Genomic DNA, 14,184 nt, shown 5'->3' with positions numbered 1-14,184 from the left:
AAGAGCGTCAGGAAGGGCCAAGTTCAGGTCTGCAGAGCACTATGGAAGCATTCAGCTATTTGTCCCCAAAGTGTGGCACTGGCTGCTTTGTATGAGTTTCAACAGGTGTTGCTGTTTACAATCCTCATTGCAAAGACAAATTAGAAAAAGATGTTGAATAAATGACACAGCAATCATCAAAATGATTACACAATAAAAGAGCAGAGATAAAAAAACAATATGGTCAAAAAAAAGGAAAAAAATGTATAAATCAGACAAAACATGAGGATCAGGAAGTTCTTTAAATTTGAAAAAATGAAAATGATTTTTAAAAATCCTGAGTGATAATTAACTAAAAATGTAGTTTAAGGTATTACTTCTTAAAGGAAATCTACAAGTAAAGGTCCCCAAAATGATCATCCCAGGCAGATATTCTTAGAGTCCTAGTCAGCTGATTCTTCTTTCAGGCAAGTAATAATAATACCTGTGAAAATAAGTGATTCCCTAACTTGGGCGTTTCATTAGATCAAAACCACAAATATGGCAGTCTCACATCCACTTGAAATCAGTAGATTTTTGTCAAAATTAAAATGACAAGACACACCACAGAGCATGTCATTTATTGGGGGGGGCAATTTTGCCAAATAAAAATCTATTGTTTGCTGTAATGAAAAGTTGTTGGCTATTTTTAAAACAGAGATTGGAAATGACTTCCTCTTGACAGCTGTTCACACACCCTAATTTTTGGTCACCCTGGTCCAATGGAAATCTTGTAGTTAAAAACACTTTATATAATTCACTGCTCTCAAGTGTTTTCAATTCTGTTCAATTCAATGGTGAGTGAAGCTGTTTAGGGCGGAAATTCTTGACTTTCCAAATTTAGTGTTCTGAAAACACGTTGTTGTGTGTAGTGAGCATTATACGAGCCATCTAAATTTAGCAAACATTTTCATTCCCTTGCCCAAGCCCACCCACAGCAGTGGATGAAACTTTGATTTCCTCCACACTCATCTGGGTAATGTCAACCCCTCAGGTTCTACAAAGCTTGCTGAGCAAGAAAGCTGAATGCAGAAATGTCAGGAAAATATGTAACCTCTGGACCTAAAGAGGGGTGGGGCTGGGGGCAACTCAGACTCCATTGACTAATTCAGGTTGGTTTTTAAACTATTTCTCACCTTATCCACATCAGGTCTCGTTTATTTGCCCTGAGAGCACCTGGAGAGATGCTTAATTAGGGGAAGCCAGCTCACTGTTTATCTGAGGAGCTGGACTTCAGCACTCACTGTGGCTCACCTCTGAGTTGAAGGCCAATCCAGGATGTCACAGCTCCCCTCCATTTTGATTACTTTGAGTGCAGTCATGATTTCTTAAAGGTTTAAAAATGTGTAGGCTTAAAGCAGAGCTTGGATTACTGAGGTTGAATGGAAGCTGCCTTATACGGCATAGGACTGCAACAGAGAAAAGAGGAGACAACTTTCTTTACACAATGCCGCACATAGTAGGTTAGCAATAAATGATGGTTGCATAAATAAATTGTGGCCATCTCTAAGCAAAAGCCAAATTTATGATCCACCATCAAATCTACATAGCAATTTTTTATCAAACTTCACTGCTTAAGTGCAGCAAACAATGTGAGGAGACAGAGAGAAAAGAATGATATGATTAGGTAAAACCAGCTCATTGTAGAAAATTCTTTGAAGTCTTATGTCCTCTCTTAAAAGTTCATGCAAATTTCAAAGTCTATACTGTTCTATATAAATATTTAGCTTATGGCTTCAGGTACCACCTTGACAAATAGTTTGAGAAACACAGCAATCTGTCATTCTCTCTATCATGTTAACCAAAGAAAAGTTTAGAAAAAGACTTCTGGGAATTTATATACCCCAATGTTTGTAAAAATTCTATGTAAAATTTATTTTATTTTATTTTTGGCATTTTATTATCAATCAGCAGGTGCATTTTGACGTTTTCAAAGATTAGGAAGATTTTATACGTTAATATATTGAGTTCTGTATTATGGGAGAAACTATGTAAGAAATAAAGTAAGTAACTTTGTATTAACCACTTGGTGTACATATGTCACTACTACAGTATTGAATTAGATATCATAAAAAATAGTTAACTCTAATATTCCACTACATGTGCTATGAAGACAAATTATTTTTTAAAAACCTTGAACTTTGCATACATTGCTTTATAATAACACCTTCTGCAAATACAATATGACTGTATTATCTAGAAATTTTCTTCATAGGGATGAAAATATAGTTTCATTTTCCCTTTCTTAAAGCAGCTGCTATAGGTAAAAGAGAATAAAATTCTTTTTGTCTTAATGCATTGAAACTAATCCACACTTACACCATAAGTACTGAGTTCTAATACTGATTATACCTTCAATTCTGATTCCTAGTTCTGAGTTTTAGGCAAGTGTGATAAACACTAAAACAAGTAAATTAAATTTCTATTGTTCAGTTAGGTTATGTTTTATTAGTGTTACCCAGAATTCTTGGCTGAAGCTAGTTTCCTCCTGTGAAAGGTTTATATATGTATAAACCTAGAAGCGAAGCATAATATTGATACAGACTTTCATGGGGCTATCCCATAACAATACCCTAAGTATCATGACTTTCATAGGGCACGTTCACCAGGAAGCAGACGAGATTTATTGGGCTGTACTCTCAATGTCAACACACATGAGGGAGTAAAGGAAGCTGAATGAGGTAGGGGAGAAGTCAAACTGCAAAGCAATCACAATGAAGGCTCAATTGATCCTACTGGAAGCTTTGCAGAAAGTATGATCCTGCAGAGTTGTCCCAAATCAGGGCCAGGGGCAGACTTTTATATCTCCATACTGACCTTGGGACAGAACCTTGGGTGTGGCAGCTCCCTTCAAGATGAGGCCAGTCTCCCAGGAGGACTCAACCATAAGCTATCGGTCACCAACACAGAGCAGATGAGTTAGTGCTTCAGTCCTGAAATAGGTGGGATGGGGAATCAGGCCAAGGCACTCCAATGACCACTACAGTAACCTCTGTTCAGTCTCTAGGGGTTATAGAGGAAGTCAGCTACTTTCTCCTAGAAGGCAGACACAGTATTCATTACAGTAAGTCCCCTGCATAAGAGCCTTCTAGTTGCAAACTTTCAAACGTGCCAACGTGCGTTCGCACGTCCAATCACATAATTTAGTTCACGTGTCTGGCATACATCGTCACATGCGTGCACTCTCTACAAGTGGTTGTGCTTTTGTGTACTTTATTGTACAGTACTGTATAGCATACAGTAGTACAGTATCTGTATTTCAAGCCCAGGATGTCCGGAAACAAGCATAAAAGCAGCAGTGATGCAGGTGGTACTGCTAAGAAGCACCAGCTGTTGTACTGTACTACTGTACTTTTCAAGGTACTGTACTGTAAGATTAAAAATGCCTTCCTTATTTTTTATGTTTGTTTCTTATGTATTATTTGTGTGAAAAGTATTATAAACCTATTACAGTACAGTACTTATATAGCCGATTGTGTTAGTTGGGTACCTAGGCTAACTTTGTTGGACTTACAAACAAATTGGACTTATGAATGCACTCTTGGAACAGAACTCGTTCCTATGTAGGGGACTTACTGTATCTTGCTGTCCTGGTGCCTTAACACAGTGTTTGACACCTAGAAAATGCCTCAGTGAAATTTTGATGACTGGCATTCCCCTGAAGACCAGAGTCAGGCTTGGGTTTCACCTGACACTAAACTCCAAAGACAAGAAATCTTGGGTCCCCAAATTCTGAAGGCAGAATCAGGTCTCTTCTGAAGCAGACAGGAATTGTGGGCAAAGGATAATTGTCAGACTATGTTAGAGAATGCTCTATATACAATATACATGTGGCAGAAACTCACTTAAATGGATTTCTTTATATTTTATTTTATTGTAACTATGACTGATTAATAAGGATCAGCTCACTGTTTCTACAGATTTCAATAAGTTGTGTGTTTGGTGGAGAAAAGTCTGCCAAGGTGAAATCTTAACTATGGTTGTTTTGAATAGATGATTTAATTCATTCTGCTTATATTTAATGCATCTCTATTGTATATCAGGCCCCATAATGTACATAAAATAAGTAACACATGACTCTTTCATAGTCCTGTGGAAAGACCAGCACAAACTAATGATTATAGGAAATCAAGGTAAGAATTGTGTTGGAAAAACCATAAGAGCCATGGCTCACTGGACATGTCCAGTATGGAACAGCAAGTGTCAATAAAAAGATGAAACATCCTTAATATCTTTAATGTGTAAAACTCTCTTTCAGGGGAGAATCATGTTATAAGAAAAAACTCTAATTTCTCCAGTCCATGTGGACGTCCCAGCGTGGGACGATTAGAACTGAAAAAAATCCATGAAACATTCTAGAAATTTTTTAGTATTGAGAAATTTTGCTCTCTGCCATCTCCAAGACCATACTCCTTTTTATAACTTCCATCCACCCCTGCTTGTGAGCCAGGGTATGTCAGTAAAATATCAAAAAGAGAACAGAAAAGAAAATTAGATTCAAATATGACTGAACATGATTGTCAGAGCCATACAGACTGAATGAAGCCAAAGTTCACACACATTCCTCGACATCTGTGTTGATGTGGATGGAAGTTTTTCTAACTCTGCCTGATCCTTCCCAACTGCCTGTACAAAGATATTTTTGTTAACCATCTGCTAATTAACAGAATTGGAATTCTTATGTTTCATGAGGCCTGTGACAACCAAATCTGATTGCTCAGAATTGCCCCTTCCTTCCTTTAACTCCTTGTCTTCTTCCTTTCCCCCTTCCTTGATTAATCTTTGAGAAAAACATGACTTACAAAAATAATAAGGCGGGCTTCCCTGGTGGCGCAGTGGTTGAGAGTCCGCCTGCCGATGCAGGGGACACGGGTTCGCGCCCCGGTCCGGGAGGATCCCACATGCTGCGGAGCGGCTGGGCCCCTGAGCCATGGCCGCTGAGCCTGCGCATCTGGAGCCTGTGCTCCGCAACGGGAGAGGCCACAACAGTGAGAGGCCCGCGTACCGCAAAAAAAAAAACCCAAAAAAAAAAAAAAAAAAAAAAAAAGGCATGATCACTACTCACAGTGTATTCAGCCTGATGGAAGTCAGACACATAAAGAGGTAACTATAACACAATGTATATATTTAAAATGAACATATGTGCATATTGTATGTATACATATATGCATATATATGTATACATACACAATGTACATATGCCATGCTAAGTATATATTTTAAATATGTCATATATAAAATATATATGTATAATATACATATAGAAAGGCCACCTGCCAACAGCCAGCCCCAACGTGCCAACCATGTGATTGTGGCACTTTGGAAACAAATCCCCCAGCACAGTTAAGCTTTCAAATGTCTTCAGATGACATCTGACTGCAACTCCTAAAAGACCCACAAGGGAGAACTGCCCAACTAAACCATTTCTAAATTCCTGATCCACAGATACCCCCAACAATTATAAATGATTAGCATTGCTTTAAGCTACTAAGTGTTGGGGTAATTTGTTACACAGCAATAGATAACTAATATAGTTGGGCAGGATTAGCAGGTGAAGGGTCACAGAAGCCACTGGGTGTAAAAGAAAAGGGGAAAGTATTGGAAAGAGCAAAAGTTCAGAATGTGTGGGGCTAGAAGTGAAGCTCTAGTACTGGAGAGTTAATTTTAGGATTAAAAAGTAAAAGATGTAGCTTGAGCAGTAGCCAGAGCCAAGTCAAGAACGGTTTTATATGAAGAGTTAATGAACTTGAAGTTGAGCTCAACAAAGTTTCTCAGAATGCGATCTCTGGATCACTAGATTCAGCTGTTTGTTGAGTTAAAAATCCCCCTGGGGATTTTTAATAACAACCTCAGCTGATTCTCAAGTCCATGAAAACTTACGTATGTGCTGACAAATGGGGAGCAACTGACAACAGTTTAAGAAAAGAAGTGTAAGCAGATAGGGGAGGGGGTGCATAAAGAAAGAGAACCAGACATGGCTTTCTTGATATAAGAGAAGCCATTTTTGGCCTAAGCCATTTTACGATCTAAGCCTGGCCACAATGTTTGTCCTTGAACAGGTATCAGTAATTAATGAGCTTAAGGGAAAAAAAGAATGCAGAAACAGCTCCAACCAAAAGACATAGACTGGCTGAATGGATACAAAAACAAGACCTGTATATATGCTGTCTACAAGAGACCCACTTCAGACCTAGGGACACATACAGACTGAAAGTGAGGGGATGGAAAAAGATATTCCGTGCAAAAGGAAATCAAAAGAAAGCTGGAGTAGCAATTCTCATATCAGACAAAATAGACTTTAAAACAAAGACTATTACAAGAGACAAAGAAGGACACTACATAATGATCAAGAGATCAATCTAAGAAGATACAACAATTGTAAATATTTATGCACCCAACATAGGAGCACCTCAATACATAAGGCAAATACTAACAGCCATAAAAGGGGAAATCGACAGTAACACAATCATAGTAGGGGACTTTAACACCTCACTTTCACCAATGGACAGATCATCCAAAATGAAAAAAAATAAGGAAACACAAGCTTTAAATGATACATTACACAAGATGGACTTAATTGATATTTATAGGACATTCCATCTAAAAACAACAGAATACACTTTCTTCTCAAGTGCTCATGGAACATTCTCCAAGATAGATCATATCTTGGGTCACAAATCAAGCCTTGGTAAAGTTAAGAAAATTGAAATCCTATCAAGTATCTTTTCCGACCACAACGATATGAGACTAGATATCAATTACAGGAAAAAATCTGTAAAAAATACAAACACATGGAGGTTAAACAATACACTACTTAATAACCAAGAGATCACTGAAGAAATCAAAGAGTAAATCAAAAAATACCTAGAAACAAATGACAATGCAAAAACAGTGACCCAAAACCTTTGGGATGTGGCAAAAGCAGTTCTAAGAGGGAAGTTTATAGCAATACAATCCTAACTTAAGAAACAAGAAACATCTCAAACAACCTAACCTTACACCTCAATCAATTAGAGAAAGAAGAACAAAAACCCCCCAAAGTTAGCAGAAGGAAAGAAATCATAAAGATCAGATCAGAAATAAATGGAAAAGAAATGAAGGAAATGATAGCAAAGATCAATAAGACTAAAAGCTGGTTCTTTGAGAAGGCAAACAAAATTGATAACACATTAGCCATACTCATCAAGAAAAAAAGGGAGAAGACTCAAATCAATAGAATTAGAAATGAAAAAGAAGTAACAACTGACAGTGCAGAAATACAAAAGATCATGAGAGATTACTACAAGCAACTATATATGCCAATAAAATGGAAAACCTGGAAGAAATGGACAAATTCTTAGAAATTCACAACCTGCCAAGACTGAATCAGGAAGAAATAGAAAATATGAACAGACCAATCACAAGTACAAAATTGAAACTGTGACAAAAATCTTCCAACAAACAAAAATCCAGGACCGGATGGCTTCACAGGTGAATTCTATCAAATATTTAGAGAAGAGCTAACACCTATCCTTCTCAAACTTCTCCAAAATATAGTAGAGGGAGGAACACTAACGAACTCATTCTATGAGGTCACCATAACCCAGATACCAAAACCAGACAAAGATATCACAAAAAAAAGAAAACTACAAGCGAATATCACTGATGACCATAGATGCAAAAATCCTCAACAAAATACTGACAAACAGAATCCCACAGCACATTAAAAGGATCATACACCATGATCAAGTGGGGTTTATCCCAGGAAGGCAAGAATTCTTCAATACACGCAAATCTATCAATGTGATACACCATATTAACAAATTGAAGGAGAAAAACCATATGATCATCTCAATAGATGCAGAGAAAACTTTTGACAAAATTCAACACCAATTTATAATAAAAACCCTCCAGAAAGTAGGCAGAGAGGGAACTTACCTCAACATTATAAAGGCCATATATGACAAACCCACAGCCAACATCATCCTCAGTGGTGAAAAACTGAAACCATTTCCACTAATATCAGGAACAAGACAAGGATGCCCACTCTCACCACTATTATTCAACATAGTTTTGGAAGTTTTAGCCACAGCAATCAGAGAAGAAAAAGAAATAAAATGAATCCAAGTCAGAAAAGGAGTAATGCCGTCACTGTTTGCAGATGACATGATACTATACATAGAAAATCCTAAAGATGCTACCAGAAAACTACTAGAGCAAATCAATGCATTTGGTAAAGTAGCAGGATACAAGATTAATGCACAGAGATCTCTTGCATTCCTATACACATGATGAAAAATCTGAAAGTGAAATTAAGAAAACACTCCCATTTACCATTGCAACAAAAAAGAATAAAATATCTAGGAGTAAACCTACCTAAGGAGACAAAAGACCTGTATGCAGAAAATTATAAGACATTGTTGAAGGATATTAAAGATGATACAAATAGATGGAGAGATATACCATGTTCTTGGATTGGAAGAATCAACATTGTGAAAATGACTATACTCCCCAAAGCAATCTACAGATTCATGGCAATCCCTATAAAACTACCACTGGCATTTTTCACATAACTAGAAAAAATAAATCTCACAATTTGTATGGAGACACAAAAGACCCCGAATAGCCAAAGCAATCTTAAGAAAGGAAAACAGAGGTGAAGGAATCAGGCTCCCTGACTTCAGACTATACTAAAAAGCTACAGTAATCAAGACAGTATGGTACTTGCACAAAAACAGAAATGTAGATCAATGGAACAGGATAGAAAGGCCAGAGATAAACCCACGCACATATGGTTACCTTATCTTTGATAAAGGATGCAAGAATAAACAATGGAGAAAAGACAGCCTCTTCAATAAATGGCACTGGGAAAACTGGACAGCTACATGTAAAAGAATGAAACATCCCATAACACCATACACAAAAATAAGCTCAAAATGGATTAAAGACCTAAATGTAAGGCCAGACACTATTAAACTCTTAGAGGAAAACATAGGCAGAACACTCCATGACATAAATCACAGCAAGATCCCTTTTGACCCACCTCCTAGAGAAATGGAAATAAAAAGAAAAATAAACAAATGGGGCCTAATGAAATTTAAAAGCTTTTGCACAGCAAAGGAAACCATAAACAAGATGAAAAGGCAACCCTCAGAATGGGAGAAAATATTTGCAAGTGAAGCAACTGACAAAGGATTAATCTCCAAAATTTATAAGCAGCTCACACAGCTCAATAACAAAAAAACAAACAACCCAATCCAAGAATGGGCAGAAGACCTAAATCAACATTTCTCCAAAGGTGATATACAGATTGCCAACAAACACATGAAAGAATGCTCAACATCATTAATCATTAGAGAAATGCAAATCAAAACTACAATGAGATATCATCTCACACCAGTCAGAATGGCCACCATCAAAAAACTACAAACAATAAACACTGGAGAGGGTGTGGAGAAAAGGTAACCCTCTTGCACTGTTGGTGGGAATGTAAATTGATACAGCCACTATGGAGAACAGTATGGAGTTTCCTTAAAAAACTAAAAGTAGAACTACCATAGGACCCAGCATCCCACTACTGGGCATATACCCTAAGAAATCCATAATTCAAAAAGAGTCATGTACCACAATGTTCATTGCAGGTCTATTTACAATAGCCAGGACATGGAAGCAACCTAAGTGTCCATCAACAAATGAATGGATAAAGAAAGATGTGGCACATATATACAATGGAATATTACTCAGCCATAAAAAGAAATGAAACTGAGTTATTTGTAGTGAGGTGGATGGACCTAGAGTGTGTCATACAGAGTGAAGTAAGTCAGAACGAGAAAAACAAATACTGTATGCTAACACATATATATGGAATCTAAGGAAAAAAAAAAAGGTCATGAAGAACTTGGGGCAAGACAGGAATAAAGACACAGACCTACTAGAGAATGGACTTGAGGACATAGGGAGGGTGAAGGCTAAGGTGGGATGAAGTGAAAGAGTAGCATTGACATCTATACACTACGAAATGTAAAATAGATAGCTAGTGGGAAGCAGCCACATAGCACAGGGAGATCAACTGGGTGCTTTGTGACCACTTAGAGGAGTGGGATAGGGAGGGTGTGAGGGAAATGCAAGAGGGAGGAGATACAGGGATATATGTATATGTATAGCTGATTCACTTTGTGATAAAGCAGAAACTAACACAATATTGTAAAGCAATTATACTCCAATAAAGATATTAAAAAAAAGAAAAGAATACAGAAACAAATGACTGTTATCAGGCAAGAGAAGTTACAATAGCAAAGGTAATATATCAGTTGTAAAAACTCCCAGTTCTCTTTCAATGGTAAGAATTAGCCTGAGGTGCTCAACCACCAGATCAACTGGAACCTAAGAGATGATGATGACATTTTCTGACCCTCCTGACTTGAATCAAGTAAAGCTTGGACTCTATGACCACGCAAGACCCTTCATGAATATGCATGTACCCTTAGTTTAAAAATTCCTCAGTTTTGGTGCTGTGGAGACACTGCTTTGGAAAAGGTCCCCATGGTTCTCCTTACTTGCTGCAAGTAATAAGAAATCCTTCCTTCTGACCTCTGGCTTGGTTCTGTCTTTTGGTGCAACACCCACCACGAGGTTAACCTGATTTTTCAGATAACAGAAGGACTTGGTCAAAACTGAGTTTCAGATGAAACATGACAGCTATGTGGTGAATGCATTGGAAAGGAGAGAGAGTATTCACAGGCAGCCAGGTAGAACGCTTTTTACAGGGAAAGCTGTTTGCTGCCCATTCAGTCTAGCTGAAATCTCATTCTTGATATATGTTTATTGTCCAAGACATCAAATTTAAACCTAATCTGGCCTTTAAGATCCAGCAATGGGCCATACTGTTTAATTACAGCTAATATTTATTGGACATTTATTATCTGTCAGGCAGAATAAGAAGTTCTTTTATATGCATAAAGTGGCTAAGGGAGTATTCCAAGGTTACAAAGCTGGTAAATGGCAGAGTCAAGACTCAAACCCAGAGCCAGTATTTTGAATCACTCTAAAGTGTTTCCTCCAGTTTACAGTTTACTAATCCCCAACAGAATCTCCAAGGAAAACATCTAGTTGTCATCAGAAATTCCATACAGCAGGTTAATCTTCACCACTGTGATTTTTCTATATAGTAATTCTTTTCCCAAAATGTTTTCTCTGTTTTTGAGGCAATGGAAAGAATACCAGCTCTGAAATCTGTCTGCTGTTAAAATCCTGCCTTTGACTAATTAAATATGTGACCGTAGAGAAGTCTAACCTCACAATATCTCAGTTTCCACATCTATAAATTGGGAATAAAACATGTTTATATTAGAAGATTTTTGTGACAATTGAATAAGAAAACATTTGTAAAGTGCTTAGTACTCCTTTTGGCTCATAGTAGGTAATAAATGGGTTCTTTCCTCTCCATTTCTTCTATAATCTAGAGATCACAAACTCATGATCTAGAGAGCCATATTAATCCACTAGATATGCTTTGTTTGGTTGGTATGTTTTTTGAGTGTGTGATAAAAAATACATAGCATAACTTTGACCATCTTAATCATTTTTGCATATACAGTACTGTACTGTTAACTTAAGTACATTGTGGTGAAATAGATCTCTAGAATTTTTTCATCTTGCAAAACTGACATTCTATACCCATTGAAATACTTCCGCTTCCCTGCAGCCCAGCCTTTGGCAACTACCATTCCACTTTCTGTTTTGAAGAGTCTGGATACTTTAGATACCTCATAAAAGCAACCTAATGCAGTATTTGTCTTTTTGTGACAAATTTAGCATAATTTAGCTAAATTTCATTTAGCATAATTTTCTCCACGTTCATCCATGTTGCAGTATATCATGGGATTTCCCTCTTTTTAAAGGCTGAATAATATTCCATTGTATGTAAATACCACACTGTCTTTATCAATTCATCTGTCAAAGGACATTAAGGTTGTTTACACCTCTTGGAACTTTAAAAAATAATGCTGCAATGAATATGGGTATACAAATATCTCTTCAAGATCTTGTTTTCAATTCTTTTAGATATATACTCAGAAATGATTTTGCTGGAGCATATGGTAATTCTATTTTTAATTTTTTGAGGAACTTCCATGGTGTTCTCCCTAGTAGCTACACCATTTTATATTCCCATGAAAAGTTCACAAAGGTTCCAATTTCTCTATATCCTCACCGACTTTTTATTTTCTGTTTTCTGTTTCTTTATTTTGTTTTTTGATAGTAGCCATCCTAATGGGTATGAAGTAATATCTTATTATGGTTTTGATATATTTGCATTTCCCTAGTCATTAGTAATGTTGAGCATGCTAGCTGGCCATTTATATACCTTCTTTGGAGAACCATCTATTCAAGTCCTTTGCCTATATTTAAATCATTTGTTTTTTGTTGTTGTTGAGTTGTAGGAGCTCTTTATACACTCTGGTTTGCAAATATTTTCTCCCATTCTGTACATTGCCTTTTCATTTTGTTGAATGTTTCCTTTGTGGCACAAACGTTTTTAAATTTGATGTAACCCCATTTGCTGTTTTTGTTTTTGTTGTCTGTGCTATTGTGTCATATCCAATAAATCACTGCAAAATCTAATATCATGGATCTTTACTCCTATGTTTTCTTCTAGGAGTTTTATTGTTTCAGGTCTTACATTCAAGTCTGTCTTTGTCTAGTCAGGCTACTACCATAGATTGGGTAACTTATAGACAACAGAAATTTACTTCTTACAGTTCTGGAGGCTAGAAAGTTCAAGGTCAAAGTGAAACAGGAGGGAAGGGGGTAGGGCACAACCTTTAAAAGAATGACAGAGCCAGGACATAACAAAAACTGGTTAGAACCAACTAGGTCCAATATGGTGGAAGACTTCTACTGGACCTTGAGCCTCATAATACACTCACTGTAATACACTGGTATGCTAAGTGACACACCCACCAGCGCCATGACAGTTCTAAGGCCAACCATCAAAGATCAAAAAGTGGGCAGTGGTCCAATTCCTGGAAATCTCCACCCCTTCCCTGAAATAATTGGAATAATCCTCCCACTCATTAGTCTATGAAATTACCCAGTCCCTAAAAACTAACCATGCCATATTTCAGGGCCCCTTGCCTTCTGAGATGGCCCACACTCTGTCTGTGGAATGTGTTTCTCTCTAAATAAATCCACTTCTTACCTATCACTTTGTCTCTCACTGACTTCTTTCTATGATGAGACATCAAGAACCTGAGCTTCATTAAGTCCTGAGACCAGATGTGTGATCTCAATTAAAAGACCATGGGTTCAAGTCCCAATCTGAGTTGCATGGTTTCAAAAGCACTGGCAAATTTGGTGTTCAGTGAAAGGCTGCTTCCTGGTTCACAGTTTTCTCTTGCTATGTCTTCACATGGCAGAGGGGCAAGGGCGCTCATAGGAGTTTCTTTTATATCAGCATTAATCCCATGCATGAGGGTTCTACCTTCTTGATCTAATCACCTCTCAAAGGTCCCAACATCAGGGGTTAGTGTTCAAAATAAGAATTTTGCAGGGACACAAACATTCAGTCTTTAACATTTTGCCACTGGCCCCGAAAGTTCACATCCTTCTCACATACAAAATACATTCATTCCATCCCAGTAGCCCCAAAAGTCTTAACTTATTCCAGCATCAACTCAAAATTCTAAAGTCCAAAGCCAAATCTAAATATCATGTAAATCAGATATGGGTGAGACTCAAGGTATGATTCATCCTGGGGCAAATTCCTTTCCAACTGTGAACCTGTGAAACCAAACACATTATGTGCTTCCAAATTACAAGTGTGGGACAGGTATAGAGTATACATTCCCTTTCCAAAAGGGAGAAATATGAACAAAAGGAGTGACCGGTCTCGGGTAGCCCAAAACCTAACAGGGAAAATTCCATTAGACCTTAAGGCTCAAGAATAATTCTCTTTGGCTCTCTGCTTTGCCTTCCAGGCCCATGGGGGTGGCAATGTTACCCCAAAGGCTTGTCAAGATAGTCCTATAGCAGGTCTCTTTGGTGGGGGCGGAAAGCCCATGGCTCTGGGCAGTTCCATCCTTTGAAACCTAGGCAGAGACAACCATGTCCCCTGGACCCATGTACTCTGAGGGTCGCAGAGAGGGTATGACACAGATGTCACAAAATTTGTTGCCTGCATTGTGCTGA

Source organism: Lipotes vexillifer, unplaced genomic scaffold, assembly GCF_000442215.2.
Source record: "Lipotes vexillifer unplaced genomic scaffold, Lipotes_vexillifer_v1.1 scaffold5, whole genome shotgun sequence".
Classification (NCBI taxonomy): Eukaryota; Metazoa; Chordata; class Mammalia; order Artiodactyla; family Lipotidae; genus Lipotes; species Lipotes vexillifer.
This window is presented reverse-complemented; position numbering follows the sequence as displayed.